This window comes from Rhinolophus hipposideros (genome assembly GCF_964194185.1).
Source record: "Rhinolophus hipposideros genome assembly, chromosome: 10".
In the NCBI taxonomy this organism is placed as follows: domain Eukaryota; kingdom Metazoa; phylum Chordata; class Mammalia; order Chiroptera; family Rhinolophidae; genus Rhinolophus; species Rhinolophus hipposideros.
The window spans coordinates 35,784,588-35,803,762 of record NC_138056.1 but is presented as its reverse complement, the minus strand read 5'-3'; the positions used below and the strand labels follow the sequence as shown (position 1 = coordinate 35,803,762).

Sequence of the window (19,175 nt, the reverse complement as noted above, 5' to 3'; positions counted from 1 at the left end):
AGAAAGAGTAACCCACAAAACTGCAGCCTTTTTCTTATCCTATAAATATGTTCCAAAGTCATGAGAATGGATTTGAGGCTGTGAGTATAACTGTCTGTTAATGAGCACCACCTGTGTTTAAAACACCACCAGCCGTGAGCCCTTATACAGAGGGTGCCAAAAACATGCATACACATTTTAAGAAAGGAAAACTGTATTAAAATTGTAATACTCAATATACACCGATAACAAAAGATGAATACAAGTCACGTTTGACTTCTGCAATTACAAGAGGTGCCCAAAGTGGTTACCATCAGCATCCAGACACTTCTGATTACGACAAACTACTACTTAGCAACGTTGACCAAAGTGTCCACTTGTATACATTTTTTGGCACCCCTGTATATACAAGGTATTTGTTTCTTTCTTCCTTTTCTTTTTTCTTCTAACACATTTAAAACTTCAGACCTGACGGAAGGAGGCCAACAGCTAACCAGAACCATCAGGAAGAAAGATGGGACCTTGAAAATGTCAAGCCTCATGGTCACCTCTAAACCAAACATTTACTTTGCCTGAATTCAGATCCAACTAGCAAGCTCCTTCTTAAAAGGCACCATTAAGAGAGTGAGCACAAGAGGGGTGCAGTCCCACACAAATGACACTTAAAAGTCGCAGCCAAGGGGCTGTCTCTCTAAGCTCCGTGAGTGGGGGCAGAGAGAACAGGAAAAGGGCACCCAAAGAACTGACCAATAAGGAGCTCTTTTTCTCCTTTTACAAAACTTATATCCAGAATTAGCCTGGGATGTTCAGTCAGTGGAAGAAAGGCAGTGTGTAAACATATGTGCAGAAACTTCGGTTTATTCCTACTCTGACAGACAGGTCTTCTTTTAGAAGTATGATTTCCACAGGAGGTCAGCAACCCAACAGTTAAGAATGACAATTCCTAACAGCTCAACCTCCTTATCACTGAAGTGTGGGCAATAATTAACAGCATCCTATGTGAGAATTAACTGAGATAATACATGAAAGCACTCAGAACAGTGTCTGCTACATAGTAAGCTGTCAATAACTGTTTGCATGCTGCTTTACAATTTTGCGTCTAGTATCCCATTTGATCATAAGAACTGTCTGAGGCAGGTTTTATTATTCTCACCAGACCCTGGTTTAAAGAGATCAAAGGACTTGTCCAGAATCATGTAGCTAAAAAGTGCTAGGTATCTGGCTGCTCTTAGGACTAACGTCCCGTAATCCTGGCTGGACCAGAGACAGCTGCTTTAGCAGGAGTTTGAGCACGCCACCTTTCCAGTTCCACTGTGCTGTGTGCGTGCAGTCAAGGATTCACAGCTCTCCAAGGCCTCTTTCAATAACCTGAGGCTGGAAATAGGTTTGATGTGCAATTGGAAGACACTCTTCTAAGATAGTTGTCACAGCTGACCCGAGGAGCCCGGGTATGGCCTCTGGGGTGGGCACCAAAGAGCATTTCTGACATTCTCGTTTGTTACATCATAAAACAACTCTCAGCTGCTGCTCCAAGTATTGGATAATTACCTTTAATAAAATATAATAGCAATTAACAAGCACAGTTGTGGAAGGTGGGGTGAAGAGAGGCAGCCAGTCCCTATTTAACAGGCAAGGAAACAGACTCAGAAGCTCAGACACAAAGCTGGTAAACAGCAGAGACTGAGTTTGAACTCAAATGTGCAGAGAAAGCGCCACACACCATTGGCCTCACTCGCTCATGGACACCCACCGACACAGGCCTCTTTTCTCCTCACTAGAGATTCGTAGTATAAACCCCAGGGATGAATTTTGTGCTTTTGCAAACCAAGGTTGCAAGGGCTGCCAGGGTCGTTACTGTGTTTGTCCTCTTGATCTGGTGTGATTCAGAACAAACCTTCAGAGCACCTCTCTCTTAGCCTGGGTACTTTCTCCAGCTGCCTGTCTCAGGAAGAGGCTCCCTACCACAGCTGCTGCTGAGGGACACAGTAACACCCACCATCAACTCCGATGCCTCATTGAAGCTGGAAGGGAGAAGACAAGCCCAGGAGCTGGTACACAGACACAGGCTGCCCCTTTTCCCAGACCCCAGGACAGTGCCCTCAGCGGAGCACTCGCCACAGCCCGCTCTGCCCAGCAGACATTAGGACCAGAACAGGGGGGAATCTCCAAATCAGCCCTGCTCCATCCTCTGACCCTACAACCCGTACTGACCTGACCCCCTCCTTATCCCACAATCCCACAGCCTTTCTGATAGCCGCCTAGCTTTCCCCACAACCTTTGATGACCTGCTCACTTCACAGTGCCACAGGGACACTACCACCCAACTACCCTTTACAGAATCACCTTGAGTAGCTTCCCCAGGCAGTAGTCAGGCCATTATTATCAATGAATATTCAGTCACGACCAGCAGGCTGCAAGATAAGCAGACATTAGATGGCAGCCTTGGGCAGACTTCCCAGAATAGAAAAAACTTGTTCCTAATCAATGCCATCTCCAAACACTCAACTCACAGAGTGCTAGCAGATCACCAACAGAACAGGGCACTGGTGGAGAAGGTGGCACTCTAAAAGCATGTGTGGGGGGAGGGGTGTCACTGAGGGCACATACAACAAACCCAGGTGGGATGACAGGTAGTACAGACTCCACAGTAACCCAGGTGTCAGGATTAGCAGCCTCTCTGCAGCCAAGCCCTGCTTCATTCATTCTTTTCCTGGAAGGCTGGGTGGGTGAGACGGGAAGTATGTGTCCCTGGGCAGCTATTAGAACAGTGCAGCCCTGAAGACCAGAGGCCTAGCAAGCCAAGTTACTCAGGGGACAGATGTGGGGACCTACAGCAGCTTGTCTCACAGAACCTCTCTGATCCAATGCACAGCTCACATTAGAGCTAAAATCTCCCACCCCGCACATGTTGTCAACCATTAGCCCACCTCCTTCTACACATTCCTCATCGCATAAGCCCATCCCTCTTTCTAACCTTCTCCCAAGAGTCAGCATCTTCAAGACTGGTCATCTTCTCCTCACGCCTACTTTCCAGACCCATGAACCCTTCAGTTTACAAGGCTGAGTACTCCATCCTAAATGGACAAAGTAAGCTCCCAAGGTCTCTAAGGCACAGCGCTGCCTGGAAGGCTGAGTGTGGCAACTCTCCTCCAGCCCAAACTGGGGCAAAATCTCCTCAGGCCTGCCTCCCACCAGCCCCTGTCAAACCCACCACCACAAAGCCAAGCCCTACGGTATCTACAGCCCACCATTTAAGCCTGGGCCCTTCCATTCCCATTCGGTAGCCACCCCCCACCTCGCCCCAATACACCAGCATACACAGAACACACCTGTGACACTGCCGCCTCTTAGAATCCACCTTCTCCCAGCCAGGGGCGGAGGAAACTGAGCAGGAGCTGCACTCCCCCTGGGCTCTTCCCCACCTTGACCTCCTTCTTCCTCTCGGTTCTCAGAGGCAGGTCAGGTGACCATCTGGCAGACACTTTTGCCTCTATGCACAGTCTTAGAGACCAATGCCTTGGAAATACACCCGAGGCCACTTGTTGAGCGGGTGTGGAGGTTTTCAGGCACTGGGGCTGCGACAGGGCAGCACTTTTCAGAACGCTTCCCACTGCCGGCAGGGGACCCAGGTCTCTCACACACCTGGCCTGGAAGTTTCATCAGGAAGCTGCCCTGAGGCAGGGGGATAGGAGGGTGGTTTCGAAAAAAGGCAAAGGGGATCGGGTAGGAGCTGGTTAGAAAGCAGATAAACACGAGCCCTGCTCCCTTTCCGCGCTCCCAGGGGACACAGGGCTAGCTCACCGATGGGGAAAGGGGGTCCCTTCCTTGACTGGAGTGCCAGTGAGGGGTCATGGGGGGGGCGGAATGGGGGTGCCAGCTTCCTTCTCAGGAAATAGGCTGCAATAGCTTGGGCTTAAACCTTGATTGCCGGCGTCAAAAGCAAGGGAAAGAAAAGCCTGCAACCCACCAATCTCATTCCCAGATTCCCTCTGTGCAGCCTAGACACATTAATAATTAACTTGCCTACCCGAGCGCTCTCCGGCGTGGTCATAAAAGATGAGTAATGGCAGCGGCGCCCGGGCCCCACGCCCGCGGGCTTCGGGGCTCGGGGCTGGGACGGGCGCCTGGAACAAAGCCTCCGCATTCCTCTGGAAAGGTGTGTCTGAAACCAGACCTGTCACCGGCGAGAGGCTGACCCCTTACCTCCCCTAGGGCCAGCTCCCTGCAAGCAGGAGGGGGAGGGGCGGGCGCCGCGGCGCGCGGAGCGACACCCGTGCCGAGGTCGCGTCTGCCGGGTCCCCCACCCCGGACCGGCCGGTGCCTCCGACCGCAGCCGATTTCGGGAAGCCGCGCGGGCTGCGGAGAGAGAATCCTGTCACCGAGAACGCAGGCTGCACTTAGAGACCCAATTCTCAAAGCAACGAGGCAGCTCCCTTCCCGACGAGTAACCGAAGCCGGGCACCAGCACTGAATTCCGTGCAACTCCAGCGGCGCCCACGCCGATGGCCGGCCGGGAACAAAACCGCTCCCGACACGGGCGCCCAGGCACCAACGCCCCCCAGTGCAGCCCGTGCACCCCGCCGATTCAACAGCCCTCAGCCCCCCGAAAGTTAGGGCGCGCGACACACCTGCAGGTCCCCTGCGGCGGCCCGAGCTGGCCCCCACGGGCGGCGGGGATCGTCCCGGGGCTGGCGGGCCCCGCGTCAGCGGCGCTGGGCACCAGAGCGCGCCGGGGCCTCCGCGCGCCCTCCGGGTCCAGGTCCGGGCCTCCCCCGAGAGCCCACACCCACTGGACAGCAGCGCGAATCAAAGCACGTGGCGCGGCTCCAGCCGGCAGCCCCCGGCGGCCCAGAGCGCGCCGCAGGTGTCGCCGCGCCACCAGGACAACGCGTCCGAGACAGGCACATTCCTCTGCTCGCGGAGGATGCTGCAGGCTGGAGTGGGTAGGCAGGAGGAGGAGGGGAAGGGAAACCGGCGGAGGGGGCAGGACCTGCCGCCTAACAGCAGCGCTGCTCTGGCGCCCAGCCAGCCGCCAGCAGCCCTTACAGCCGTGGCCGCAAGTGCCCATCCACTGTCAAGATCAGGCTGCAGGTGCCCGGGGTTGCTGTCCTCTCCCTGCCAAGGAGAGCCCTGACCTTGAATTCTCTTCTCCAGAATGACTCAAGGAAGCTCTTCTCTAAGCACCCCTACTAAATATCCGGGGCTCGTTCTGCCAAGCCAGCAATGAACGCTTGGTTGGATGTGGTTGCTAGCCCCGTCACCCAGGAGACCGCTATGGGGCACCCAGGGAAGCAGACCATATCCTCCCTCTAGCTTGTCTCTCTACTAACGGCCTCAGCTGGGTCTCGTTTCTCTCTTCTCAATGCCCTTGGCAATAAGGGACAGCTAGCTCTCCTGGTTCTGCAGGCAATGAGAAACGGCACCACCCAGCAGCCCACACACTTCTAATGCACTCATTAGCATCCATCCAAACAGTGAAACATTCAAGCATTTATTAAGGCTTCATATGTGCCAGGAGCAACAGAGATGAGAATGTTCCTACACTCATAGAGTGTTTAGTCAGGGAAAGAGATATTAATACAAAGCAAGGCAATTAGAATTATGACAAGGGTATTAAAGGTAAGAGGTGCTATTCGAATGCACACAGGGGAGCCTAAATTATCTCTGCAGTCAGGAAAGGCTTCTCTGAGGAAGTGACATTTGAGCTGCTGAGGTATGAAGAGAAGTTACCTAGGGGGAAGGAAAGTTCAAACAAAGACCCTGGTTATTAAAGTGTAAGCTCACTCCATTCACAGATGGAGATGACCAAGCAGATTTGTCTCCATGCTGGAGACACCTGAGCCTTTGTCCAGTGAGGGCATGGGGCAGCTCACAGGCCCTAACAGAGAGCCTGGCAGTCTACCCAGAGAGGACTTCATATATTTTATCTCATCTCCCCTTAACCATGCTATCCCACCTCAGTGAAAGACCTCTGAACAGGGAGTGGGAGGCTTTACCTCTGGCTCCAAGTTCACCATCAATTTGCTGTGTGGTTCTACAGAAATCCCTTCCACTCTCTGGTTTCAGTTTCTCTATCTAAAATGAGGGGTTGGAATTTTTTTTTTAAACCCATACTCCCTTTTGGGTAAATATACAAATGTCATTCCCATCCTGCAGCATCTATGACAAGCCAGCAAATAATTTTCCAAATCAAAAATTATAATATTGAGTAAGCTTTTAAAGCTGTGTATGCCCTTTAAGTATTCAGCAATATTCTATCTTTAGCTGTCTGCTTAAGAAAACTTGGAGGCAGGAGTAAAGAAACGGTCTCCAAGCTCACCCTTTCCCTGTTATCTGTCTCCGTCCCTCCCATGTGAACCGCTGGTCACCAGCACTTATCATCTCTCGCCTTGTTTCTTTTATTCTTTCCAGGATAAATTGGCCAGGCAGTGAACAGAAGCCCTGGGTCATTCAAAAAAGAAAAAGAAAGAAGAAAAAAAAAGGCATGCTGTGGAGGATTCTTTTGAAAGATCATTTCCAGTGATACTGGGAAATGGACACTTTGAAAGAAGCATACAATATTCCTGGGGACAATTTAGCAATATGAATTAAAAGCCTTCAAAATGTTCATCTCCTTTGAACCACGGATTCCACATCTAAGAATTTACTCTCAATTATGGATGAACACAAAGATTTATCCACAGGATGTTCATTTCACCATTTTCGTAACAGCAAATAATTAGAAATAATCTAAATGTACAACAGGAGATCGGTTACAATGAAATATATGTAACTTTAAAAATGATATATAGAATATTTACTGTTGAATAAAACAAAGATTACAAAACAAATGATCCCAATTATGTGTACACGTGTGTGGGGGGGTGGAGGTGAGGTAAGCACCGATGGTGGGGTTGCACTGTGTTCATTTTTCTTACTTGTTGACTCAGAGCCAAGCCCCTAGAGCAACACAGGATGCCACTATTGCAATGTCATCCTCACAAATAAATCTATTCACCTATATTAAAGTTATAGAAGCTTAATATTAAAACAGAATGAAATAAACCTCACAAGCAGGCAGGAACAGAGCTCAATTTCCCACCACCATCCACTCCCATCAGGAATCTGAAGATAATCTTGTAGGTGTAATGGTTTTCCACCCCCAGACTTTTCATTTCATATAGATTTTTCAGTTGATGTTTCCTTGAGTCTAGTTCAGTGGTTTCCAAACTTATAGTGCATTGACTGTCCATGGTGGTTTGGGGTAATTTTGACTTTGAGATTCTTTTCTCCTCACACTGTGAGTTTAGAACCTAATCACTGCTTTGTGTGCTTCTTTTTTTTTTTTTTAAAGACTATCAGAAGGACACTTACCAAAATGTTAACAATGCTAGATATTTATTTCCTTCCTTGAGATTTTCTATTTTGAAGTTATCTGACAATAAACATATACTACCTTAGTAATCAGAAAATAAAATGCTACTTAGAAATAAGTGGGTTAAAAACTCTCCAAACAATAAAATAAAATGAAGCTATGTCTTGACTTTAAAAAGGGGTGACTCTGACCATGCCCTTCATATCCCTCCCCTCTGTAAGCTCTGAGACTGCCCCAGTTGGTGCCGCAAGACACCAGGACAGATATTACAGTACGTCACTAGGATAATCATGCAGGAAAAACTAGCAAAAAAATTATTTTCACATTTACCTCCTGGTCTGTATTTATACTAAGGCTTAGAAGCTTAGAACGAAGGGTCGGAAATGAAGCAGCCATGACCATCAGCTAATGGATCTGTCCCCTACTCCTGAAACTGTACCAAGTATTCTTAATATGCTAAAAACACATAAGACATATACCCTTAGTCCTAAGGACCAAAAACTGTTCAACCTGCTTTTCCCAGACCTGATGGTGCCCCCAAGCACACTAGCAAAGACCAGTAGAAAAAGAAGAGGCCATAAATCAGACAGGGCTCAGCCAATAACTGGTTGGACTATTTGCACCTCGGTTTCCCTCTGTTAAATAACCTAATAAAGGCACTCCTTTTCTTTCAAAGGAGTGGATATAAAAACATTAGGACACAGTGAACAGCATCACCTCAGCGTAGGGTGTTACTTAATGAAGGTCTATGCTGGGACTCTGCAGCGGAGAAGGCAGCTGGCTAATTACCAGCTTTTGGTACAAGGCTGGTAAACTGCAATTTGCCTCATATTTCCAGCTTTCCAAGAACCTAGATGCTCGCAAACAAGGTGAGGGGGCTGCAGTGAGAAAGATAACTGTGCTAAAGTTCTTTTGTGGCATAACTCAGGAGCTCTTAAGTCAAGGACAGAAGACAGGTGGGATTAAAACTCCAAGCCAGGGGCCCAGTTTTCCCAAAACACAATTGGTAAAAACCACCAGGGCAGGATCTAAGGATGAGGTGTTATTTGGCCAACTTAATTCAATAACCATCTGATCCCCTACCAGGTATTGCAACTACGTTTTCTGCTCCAGATAAAACACATGACTTCCAAGCCAGTCAGAGTTGCCATTAGATTATGGTTTAAACCCACCTAGAGTCAAATAAAGCTAATGGTACAGTTATGGTGTCTATTAAAACACGATGCTTTTGTTTAGAGAGTGAACAGAGAGGAGACACAGACTACAAGGGCTAGGAATTTTGAGTATTCCAGAATTGTTTCTGAGAAGAAAGGAATAAGAACAAGTCTGATTTTTAGAAATAACTTTAACAGGGCCAAAATGTATCAGAAGGTCCACTCTTGTACAACTATCCAGTCCCGATGAGGGCAGAACAGCCCCCCCCCAAACACACACCCACACACACAGCCAAGCAACAGCTCAGGGACAGAAATGAAGCACCTCATAAGTGAGAAATATTAAACACACTGACCAAGGAAGCCAACTTGGGCCTGGGACTTGGAGCTTAAGGATCATTAAGATGGGAGAGAAAGCCTACTTGCTCCATTGTCAGAGACCAAAAGACACCCAAAAGAGTTTAGATAAAATGAACAATTAATAAGTAAATATATCTTCACATATTTTGTTTTTAAAGCAAGAACAAAACACCGAATTAGCTAGAACACATGTCTATGACCAGTGATCTTCATACATCCATTTTAATCGGGAAAACCTCAGGGGATTGTTTAAAAAAAAAAAAAAAAAAAAAAAGAATGGATTCCAGGGGTCCACCCCCAGAGAACATCATGGCAGAAGCCCAGGATGAGCTGAGGAATCTGCATTTTAGCAAGCATCCCAGGTTTTGGCTGCTTATAGTATGGAGCCCACACTCAGATATTCAAAGCTAAAAGTGCAGGATGGCCTATCACACCTGTCTGCCTTTACCTTCTATTAGGTTGGTGCAAAAGTAATTGCGGTTTAAAAGGTTAAAAATAGGGTTTCTGGGCAGGAATTCCTGCCCGTTCTCAGGAATTTTTTTCCCTTTCCCGTTTCTGAATCCCATGATGTAAACTGTTTTCTGTTCTCCACAATGAATCGTTTCCACAAAGTGACCGCCAATACTACCGACCACCTGGGTTCAAGGAGCGGATTTTTCCCGATTTCCCGACCAACTTTTCTCAGGAGTCGGGAACGGGAAAGTGAAAAGATTGCCTGAGAATGGGCGGGAGAATGGCCGGAAACCCTAGTTAAAAATAATTGCAAAAACCGCAATTTCTTTCGCACCAACCTAATAGCAGGCGTCACCCAAACAGGCTCAAATCAGTTCATAACTGAAGCAGAATGAATCCAATTGATACGTCTTGTGAAACCTCAACAAAATTACAAATAAAACTAGGACAAGATGAAGACTGCCAGAAAAAGGCGAAAACAAGGAAAGGAAGCACTTAACACCTAGGAATTCCTCTAAAACTGGTATCTTTTAAAAGGGTGAAGATGTCGTACTTTTGATACCTGTCTGATCTCACATTGTACTCATATGCCAGGTAGGAACTCTGAACTCACTAGTGTTATCACCTAAAAACTCCATGGACTCAGCCAGACCTGAGTTAAAATCTGGGCTTTACTAAAATTTAAACTTAATCTAAATTAAATTTAAATTAAAATTTACAATAAGATAAAAACCTAACTAAAAACACTTACCAGCTGGGTGGCCTTGGGAAAGATTTGTCTTCCCTAAACCACTAATTTCTCAACTCTAAAATGGGATTAAAAATATCTAGCCCCACAGTATTGTCTTGAGGATGAAATAACAGAATTTTGTAAGCAGGTCCTAAATCAATGGTGGCTGTCATTCATTCCACGAATAAACATTTATTTATTAGGGTCTTCTACACCTCAGGCATTGTAGGCACAGGAGACACAGTAATGGTAAAAGAGACAGAGGGACAAAAATACAGATAATAAACAAGTAAACAAATAATTTCAGAGATCGACATGTGCTCTGAAAAAAAGTCATATGATAGAGTGACATGGGGGTTCGGGGTACATGTAAAGAAGACCTTAGATGTGTCCTTTATACTAAGACCTAGGGGAAGAGATTTTTGGCATAAAAACAGGTGGGGACAAACGAAGTACATTCCTGGGAAGGAAGAAGGACAGTGAGGCTGGAACTCAGTGGGGAGGACAGTAAAAGATGAAGCTGGGGAGTCACGGTTATGTTAATTATGCAGGGCCGTGTGACACCTGGTGAGAATTTAGTTTCTCTTCCAAATACAATGGGAAGCCATGGAAGGTTTTAAAAGAAAAGACTGCCATGCAAGAGGCACGATCTGATTTGCTTTTGAAAAAGATTTCTGTAGCTGCCACATGGAGAAGGGCCTGGGGATTGGGGACAAGAAGGAAATAAAAACCTAATATTTCTTTAGTGCTTACGTGCTCTATGCTCTGACCTATCCTAAGAACTTTATATGTATGATCTCCTTTAATCCTCACGAACATTTCTGATAGCAGTCATTACTGACCTGCTTCTATAGATGCCAAAACCCAGGCATAGACAGATTGGGTAACTTGCCCATCACAGTAAGTGAAGGGGCCAATATGCAAACCCAGAAGGTCTGACTGCAATGTTTTTCCAATGCCTTTGAAAAGAAGTGGGGAAAAGTAGGGAGTCTAGGTAAAGAGATCACTGCAGGAGTAGAGGGGAGAGGTCTGGGCTAGAAAACAAATCATTGTAACTCCTTAGTGTCCGTGTGTTTGGGAGAACGACCCACTCTGGTTGGTTGTAACAGGGAAGAACATAGCCGCATCTCAGCACAAGATTACAACTTGCTGAGACTGAAGGATCCCGCCCGGCCCATCCTCTGTGGTCCAGTAAAAGCTGCGTCCCAATCCCATCCTCTGAGCCAGCTTCCTGGAAGTCCATGCAAGCGGCGTTCTTTTGAGATGACCTCCAGCAGCATACCAGGTCTCCAGAAGGGCTGGAGGTCCTGGAGGAGAGGTTGGAAATAGCCACGGAAGGAAGGTTATCAGACATGCTACTGGCTTGTGAGAGGGAACTTCTGCCCCCCTCTCCCACTTCAACACTCCTTTTATCAGTCTCCCTATCATCAAAACCAATCCGGGTCTGAGTCCCTGGAACTGCTCACAAGGGTCTGAGTGCGACAATAATGAAAGAGTTTCCAAAACAAGCCTCCCACATCCAAGCTTTCCAAATGTGCAGCTGGCGTCCAGGCTATAGCATTTCCAGAAAAGCATGATAAAACACTTTTGGTATTGACACCTCCTTGGCTCAGAGAAAGCAGATGGGTGTGTGCCGGAGGTCAGGAAGGGGGGGGGGGAGGCAATATTTGAAGTTTCGCTGAAATATCAGGAACATGAAGCAGCCCATGTTTACACAGAGCTTTCCAAACCGATAGCGGCTTCCAAGTAGCTTTAAAAAAAAAAGGCTACATCAACGTGTCCAATGAAATGGCTTTTTAGTTTCACAGAAATCGTACCGGGCTGTTCTCATTCTCTTTGTCTCCTCAGGCTTAATTTCCTAATATAATTTATCCTCTTGCTGATGCTGACTGTTTTACTTTTTATTTATATTTTATCCCTATCCCATAAGCTGCCTCAAATCCATGGTGGTCTAGGGTGAAGCAATAGATAACGAGACAAATAGTGTACAGTCTTGACATTCTGAGATATTCAACTTTCAGATCCATGTAATCAACAAAGGTTGTTTATTGTGGATATTAATTGGAGGTTAGGAGGAGGGAATAACGTAATTAATAGGGTAAAGCACTTTAAAATTTTGATCTCCTTATATAACAAATAAAAAAGAGAGTGAGTCTCGTAATAACCATCATCTGCACTTTTCATATTTTTCTGTCCCTAACTGCCTAAATAATACTTTATAGGGAAAGTGGGTGAAATCTTATGTCCTACTTGCATGTGGATGATTTCATGGCTCTCACCATACAAACCGGGAATGACAGGATGCCAGTTCGAGAACTGTGCTACTTCATCTTCCAAATAAGACTTGTCAAAACCACAGAAGGAAATCGGAGTAAGACTCAATCTAAATCTACCCACAAACAAAGCTGGAATCTGTCAGTCCTTTCTGGCGCGGGGAGGTACAGCATGTCCGTGCTCACCACTATTCTCAGGTGTCCTTCTAAATGCAGACAAGCTTTAGAATATGCAGTCGCCCGCAGTGTGGGAACACAACTTTGGAGACATCAAAATGATGAGGTTTTCTAACTCACTGACAGGAGCTAAAATCCTTACTGAGACGAGGAGGCCAAAGACAGAACCAAAGCTTTACCACATTTATAAACAGCCCCCTAAGTGCTTTCTTCCAGAACACTCTCTCTCTCTCCCATAAACTTGAATGTAGCAATTATTCAGATCCCCTTGTGTAGGCAGCAAATGTTTTTGAGCAGGCTCTTTCTCAAGGGAGCAAAGGAAAACTGGTATTTTTGACTAGCATTTTCTATCATCAGAAGTCCCTGGAACCAGTATCTTGGCACTGGAGAGCAAGCAGCAATGACAGATGCTTATAATGCTCACCCTGAGGATTTGCAACCTTGTGGAAGAACAGACAGATCAAATATCACCTTGTAGCAGTTTGAAGTGTGTTTTATTGCCTTCCAATTTTTTTAAAGATTGACACTCCATGCAGTTCACAGCAGGTGGCAACACTGAGCCATGAGACAATCCCATGTGCCAGTCTTGCTGCCTAGAGAAAGTTTCATATAATAATGAGCCCCATTATACTATAAATATTTCGGTCTCTATTAAAATAAGGACAACAGGAAAGTAATTAAAAATACATGCCTGACACATTTGAAATCAAATGCGCCGCCACCAAATGTACTTCCTGGCATGTTGCCATTTCCCACCTCCACTGCCCAATCATTGGGCCAATCCAATTATTCCTTGAGACGACCGAATTGAGCCTCTCTTCTCTATAATGACTTTTATGAAAATAATACTCAATTTTAATGTGCCTGCACTTCAGGAGACAGTGTGTAAAGAGCGAGAAACACATTCTCTGTGTGCAAAAACCAGGGAAAATGAGTTCTGAGACTGCCTTTGCCAACCCCAGGTGTGGGCTTTCTTTTCTCAAACTCAAGAGAGACCGGAATGTAACAGCTGTCAGAAAGCAGCCACAGCCCATGCCAGAAATACCCTTGCTGTGCAGCTCTAACCGCCAAGAGATAAGAACTCGTAACTCACACAGACACTTGTGGCTCAGACTCAGGCACAGCAGGCAGGAAGGAAAGAGCATGCGCTCTGGAGTCAGATCTACGTTCTGACTCTTCCATGACCTTGGGCAAAAATTTCTCTCCCCTGAACCTCAGTTCTCTCATGTGGAAGGACTAGCAGCAATGTGTACCAAGTGCCTACTGCAGGACTGGGCTTAGAGCAGGTGCACAATACACTGCAGTTATTATTATTAACAATCTCTGAAGGGTATGGTAAAATGAATTTGGAGATGTCCTGAGAACCATGGAAATCAGGCTCTCTGAACAAGAGACAGTTTGCACCCTTGAAAGGACCTTGATCTTCTGGGACAGCACTCACTACAAGAAGCAGTCGTATAAAATCCCCACATGCTTTTGCATATTCATGTGTTCATATCAGTATTTACGGAGGGCCTACAGAGTGCCGGGATTATGCCAAGCACTGAGGACACTATGACCATGGCCTCATGAGTCATCATCTAGTGGAGAAGACAAGCTTTCAAAATAATCTCATGAGTCGATGTAAATGCACATCTGTGAGAAGTACTACAAAGGAGCGGTACACAGCCATCTGTGACAGGGCCACCTCAAATGAGGAAAAGGCCCAGTCTGAGGAGCCGCACGTGGGTGAGAGCTTAATAAGACAACGAAGAAAGCTAAAGAAGACCTTCTCTCCATACCTTCAGTGGGCCCTAAGTAAGAAATTTAACTAAAGGAACAAACCAGGCAGCACTTAGCTTCCTCTTCATGACTAGGATGTTTTTCTTCTCTAACAGTAACACCCAGAAAACCTACTGTGTTCCCTTTTTGTTTTTGCTGCCAGGAAGCAGCAGCAGTCTCAGTCAAAGGTGAAACAATAATGCAGACCCTTAAAGCATGCATATTTATATTCTCCCCATTTGCCTTGGTTTGTCTTCTTCCTCTTACTTATATTTTCCCTAGTCCTGATTTCAAATTCCTAATTTCTATTTTATTATTGCACTTACTGTTCATGGATCTTTGGTGGGAGGAAGCAGGATACAAGTAGAAGCTTATTAATACTCTTTCTAAGGCTAAAGGGCTGAGCTGGAAAGAATTAACAGACTGCCCTTTGTGTCCCTGCCTGGTGTGTTACCCCAGAAGCAGAGAAAGACACGTGGCTTGGTCCAATTTTATACAAGCAGTGCATTCGTGTGATTTGTGTGATGTAGCATGGTAGTGCTTTTTCCCCAGAGCCACTTTATCATGCTATATTTCTACCCTAACAAGCAGCTTTCCTTTCGCTCATTTTTCTCTGAAACATTCACTGACCTATATTTATAGAGCCTACATTCTGGATATTCAAGGATAGGTGCTCTCTCACCTACCACTCGTGCCCCCCAATTTTCTGCTTAATAAAGGCAACTCACTAAATATATAACTGCCATTTTCCTTTTATACCTCTGAGAGGCATGATATGTACATACAAATCCTTCATCAGACCACATGTCACAATTTTTGCATCAGAAAACAGTCACTCTCCACTTATGATGAATTAATGTACACGTGTTGAAGGCTGAAAACAGAAGAAATAAGAGTTGATGTTGGAGAGGCCATTACCTTTTTTCAATGTGCAGTTTATCTGTACCTCATTTTTAAAAAATAGGATGTTTTAAGAGCAAAAAGTCCATTTCTTGTAGAAAACTCTGTTTCTCTTCCTGGGAAGATGAAATCTTTGTAAATGATAATTAGATGCAATTCCAAGAACTGCAAATTGTGGCTCTTCTCCTTATTTGGTCCTGGCCTGCTTTATATGATGAAAACTTTGAATTGTCTCTCCCAGGAAAAAAATACATAAACACAATTCTGGACAGTTTTAGCGGACTCAAGGACCTCCGGAAAGTCCATTCACGAGCTTTGTAGGCAGAATTTCCCTAAGAATGGAACAAATACCTAAGGGTGCCCAAAACGGTAGAGTGGCAAGAACATCTGAACAAAGGTAAATACTGTAAATAATAACTATACCATGTAGATAGAAGCTACGAAGATTAATAAAAAATGGATATGAAATGATTTTTTTAAACTTTTATTTATTTTAAGTGTGTCCTTCCAGGACCCATCAGCTCCAAATCAAGTAGTTGTTTCAATCTAGTTATGGAGGGCACAGCTCACAGTGGCCCATGTGGGGATCAAACCGGCAACCTTGGTGTTAAGAGCACCGCACTCTAATCAACTGAGCTCACCGGTCGCCCCCCTGAAATTATTTTTTAAAATTCATTTATTTAGTGTTTTGTTTTGTTTTGAAATGAGCCAATTTAAAGAAAAATACCACATGACTATTGCAAAACAATGGAGATAGGACAAGAATGCCTAAAGTTAGGGAACACTGCATAGGGGAGACACAAAATCTAGGTTTAAAACCTTCAAAACAGGCTAAAAGTCATTACACATTTGTCCAAACCCACAGGATGTGCAACACCAAGAGTGAAACCTAATGTAAACTACGGGCTTTGGGTGATCGTGTGTCAGTAAAGGTTCATCAATTATAGCAAATATACCACTCTGGAAGTGGGCGTTGGTAAGGGGAGACTGTGTGTATATGGGGGTGTGGGGTACACGGGAAATCTCGGTATTTTCTGCTCAATTTTGCTGTGAACCTACAACTGCTCTAAAAAGTATCTATTTTTTTTAAAAAGTCATTCTCATAAAGCAGTTCATTCGAGACCACTGTTTTGTCCTTTTCTCTCTCCTTATGTTCCCCCATGCCAGCGATCTTGGCAAGACATACTCCCCATGTCACTCTTATCCCTCTGGGCCTTTCTTCCACCATGAGCCAGAGGATTCCTGGTTTGCTGCGAAGATTATAAAGGCAGAATGGTTGCCCTTGCAGAGAAGACACGCGTGGGATGAAAGGGCTGGAGACTTCTGAGTTGCCAGGCAGAGGTAATTGACCAGGATGAGGCGACAAAATCTAAATTGACACCCAGGGTCTGATGAGACCCAGACAGGGTAACAGGAAGTGAGTCAGAAACGCAAGAGATCTGACACTGTTGCTGGGTTAGCAAACCAAAGCCAGGGCCTCCAGGGGATGGGGCAAGAAGTCGGGAAGGACCACCATTCCGTCTGTGTGGGTCTGTCTCCCCTTCACAATGAATCAGGACTTTAAAATTACACCCTCAACGCCGGTCTCCCTTGCTGGGCTAAAACTTCCAAGAGGAAACAGACAACTCGTATCTTCTTTATCGTCCTCTCAGCCCTGTATCCCCTAGCACAGTGCCTGGCACATAGTAGGCACTTTGAGGGAATGGAAGAACTGAGCTACTTTTGGGAAAGGGAAAAGAAGCACCTCATCTCTTCTTTTGTGCCCTCTGCTGCCTAGCGAGATGCTCAGGAAATAATTCTTTTAAAAGTAATCAAACTGTCCGACATAACTAACAAGTTGGGTTTTTTTTAATATAATTATCATTTGAAAAAAAAGAGCAAATGAATCCAGCAAACACAGTGCTTTTTACTTTTCACTTCCCATAGGTAGCTCCAGGGTGACAAATGAAGCTAGAGGATGGATTGACCAAAATTAAAAACTGGCTGTGGCTTCCACAGGGCTGGCAAACGTGAGTGGTCCTGACACGGCACGCTCCTCCACTAACCACTTGGCTCTAATGTCATTTCAATCTTCTCCATCCTCAAAAAAAGACGTCAAGGATGAGTGTAGCACCAACATCCAGGTACCCTCACTCTCTGGATAAACAATGGGGTGAATGGGTGGCGTGCCTCTCTCCAACTCAACCCTAGCACCTGCTTCTGAGAAATAACTACATTGGGGAGAAGGAAAGTATTAGAGGCAATGTGAAAGTGAGTGCCCGGGCTGACTGGGTGAGACAGAAAGTCTGAGGTCACCACCAGCTGCTCTTTAGAAATGGGTTCCCCGGGCAGACAGGTGGCTCAGTTGGTTAGAGCGTGAGTTCTAGGCAATGGGGCTGCTGGTTTGATTCCCACATGGCCAGCGAGCTGCGCCCTCCGCAACTAGAATGAAGTCAATGAGCTGTGGCTCAGCTCCTGGGTGGCCAGATGGCTCAGTTGGTTGGAGGGTGGGCTCTCAACCACAAGGGTGCCAGTTCGACTCCCTCAAGGGATGGTGGGCTGCGTCCCCTGCAACTAGCAACGGCAACTGGACCCGGAATTGAGCTGTGCCCTCCACAACTACGATTAAAAGGACAACAACTTGACTTGGAAAAGTCCTGGAAGTACACACCGTTCCCCAATAAAGTCCTGTTCCCCTTCCCCAATAAAATCTTTAAAAGAAAAGAAAGAAATGGATGCCCCAAGGTACTGAGATGATACACTGGGATGACAGGGTGCTGTTCCCTAGGGTTTCCTTACCCAGGTGGATCAAACGTTGATGACCATAAATAATTGAGGCTCCATAATCTCAGAGCTGGAAGCAATCTTTGAAACCCAAGGCCCATCTCTGCCGACTGCTTTTCCATCTTAGACACCCTCACTGATGAGGGACTCACTACCTCTGAAGCAAACCCACTCCAACTTTGGGCAGCTCTATTGAAAATCTGGATCTCTATTGTTTTTCTCTGAAAAAGCGTAAGGTTTCCAAGGTTTCTCATGAACAAGCTAGCCCATGGAGAGGGAGTCCACAGGACAACAGGGTGATTCCATTTCCCCTTCCACCAATCTGGGGAACTTTTAGCTTAGAACTACTGACTTACAGAATCTCTAGAACTAGAAGCAATGGTAATACTAGTTATCATTTATGGAACACTTACTGGGAGTCAAGCATATGCTCAGACATCATCTAATTTAATACAACGTTTAATGTTCACAGTCTCCTTTGAGGAAGATATTATTTATGAGCTCTATTTTTCTGAGAAATGAGGCCTCAGAGAGTTAATATCATTTGCCAAAAGTCACCCAGTGAAGACACAGGTGGGTTAGGAATGAAACCCAAGGGTTTGTATTTGCTTTGTTTTGTTTAGCAGAAGAAGTCTTTTAAAAAATAGAATGATGTTCAATATAAACGGGCTAAATGCTTCAATCAAAAAATAGCATGGCTGAATGGATAAGAAAACAAGACCCTAACATATGCTGCCTACAACAGACTCATTTCAGATTGAAAGACACACACAGACTGAAAGTAAAGGGATGGAAAAAGACATTTCATGAAAATGGAAACGGAAAAAAAAAAAAGCTGCGGTAGCAATACTCATATCAGACAAAATAGCCTTTAAAACAAAGACCATAACAAGAGACAAAGAAGGACCCAGTAATCCCCGAGCTGAGTATTTACCCAAAGAAACCCAAAACACTACTTCGATGGACATGTGCACCCCTATATTCATTGCAGCATTGTTTACAATGGCCAAGATATGGAGGCAGCCCGGGCGTCCATCAGTGGATGAATAAAGAAGAGGTGTAACATACTTATAGTGAAATAGTACTCAGCCATAAAAAAGAATGAAATCTTGCCATCTGTGACAACATGGATGGACCTGGAGGGTATTGTGCTGAGTGGAGTAATTCAGACAAAGACAGACAAATGCCATGTGATTTCACTTATATGTGGAATCTAAAGAATAAAATAAACAAACAAAACAGAAACTCATAGATACAGAGAACAAACTGAT

At 45.4% G+C, this 19,175-nt stretch overlaps 1 protein-coding gene across 18 annotated transcripts in view; it reads right to left on the bottom strand.

The window, feature by feature from the left end:
• Positions 1–19,175, bottom strand: part of PLEKHA7 (pleckstrin homology domain containing A7) — a gene marked incomplete at its 5' end in the record, with an annotated part of 204,167 nt that overhangs the window by 123,045 nt on the left and 61,947 nt on the right. Inside the window, one exon of one of the 18 annotated variants that reach the window (XM_081062117.1) lies at positions 4,608–4,732. The exons of the other annotated variants lie outside the window; for them this stretch is intronic. Of the gene's footprint in view, positions 1–4,607; positions 4,733–19,175 lie in introns of those variants that run through there. 18 annotated transcript variants of the gene reach the window in all.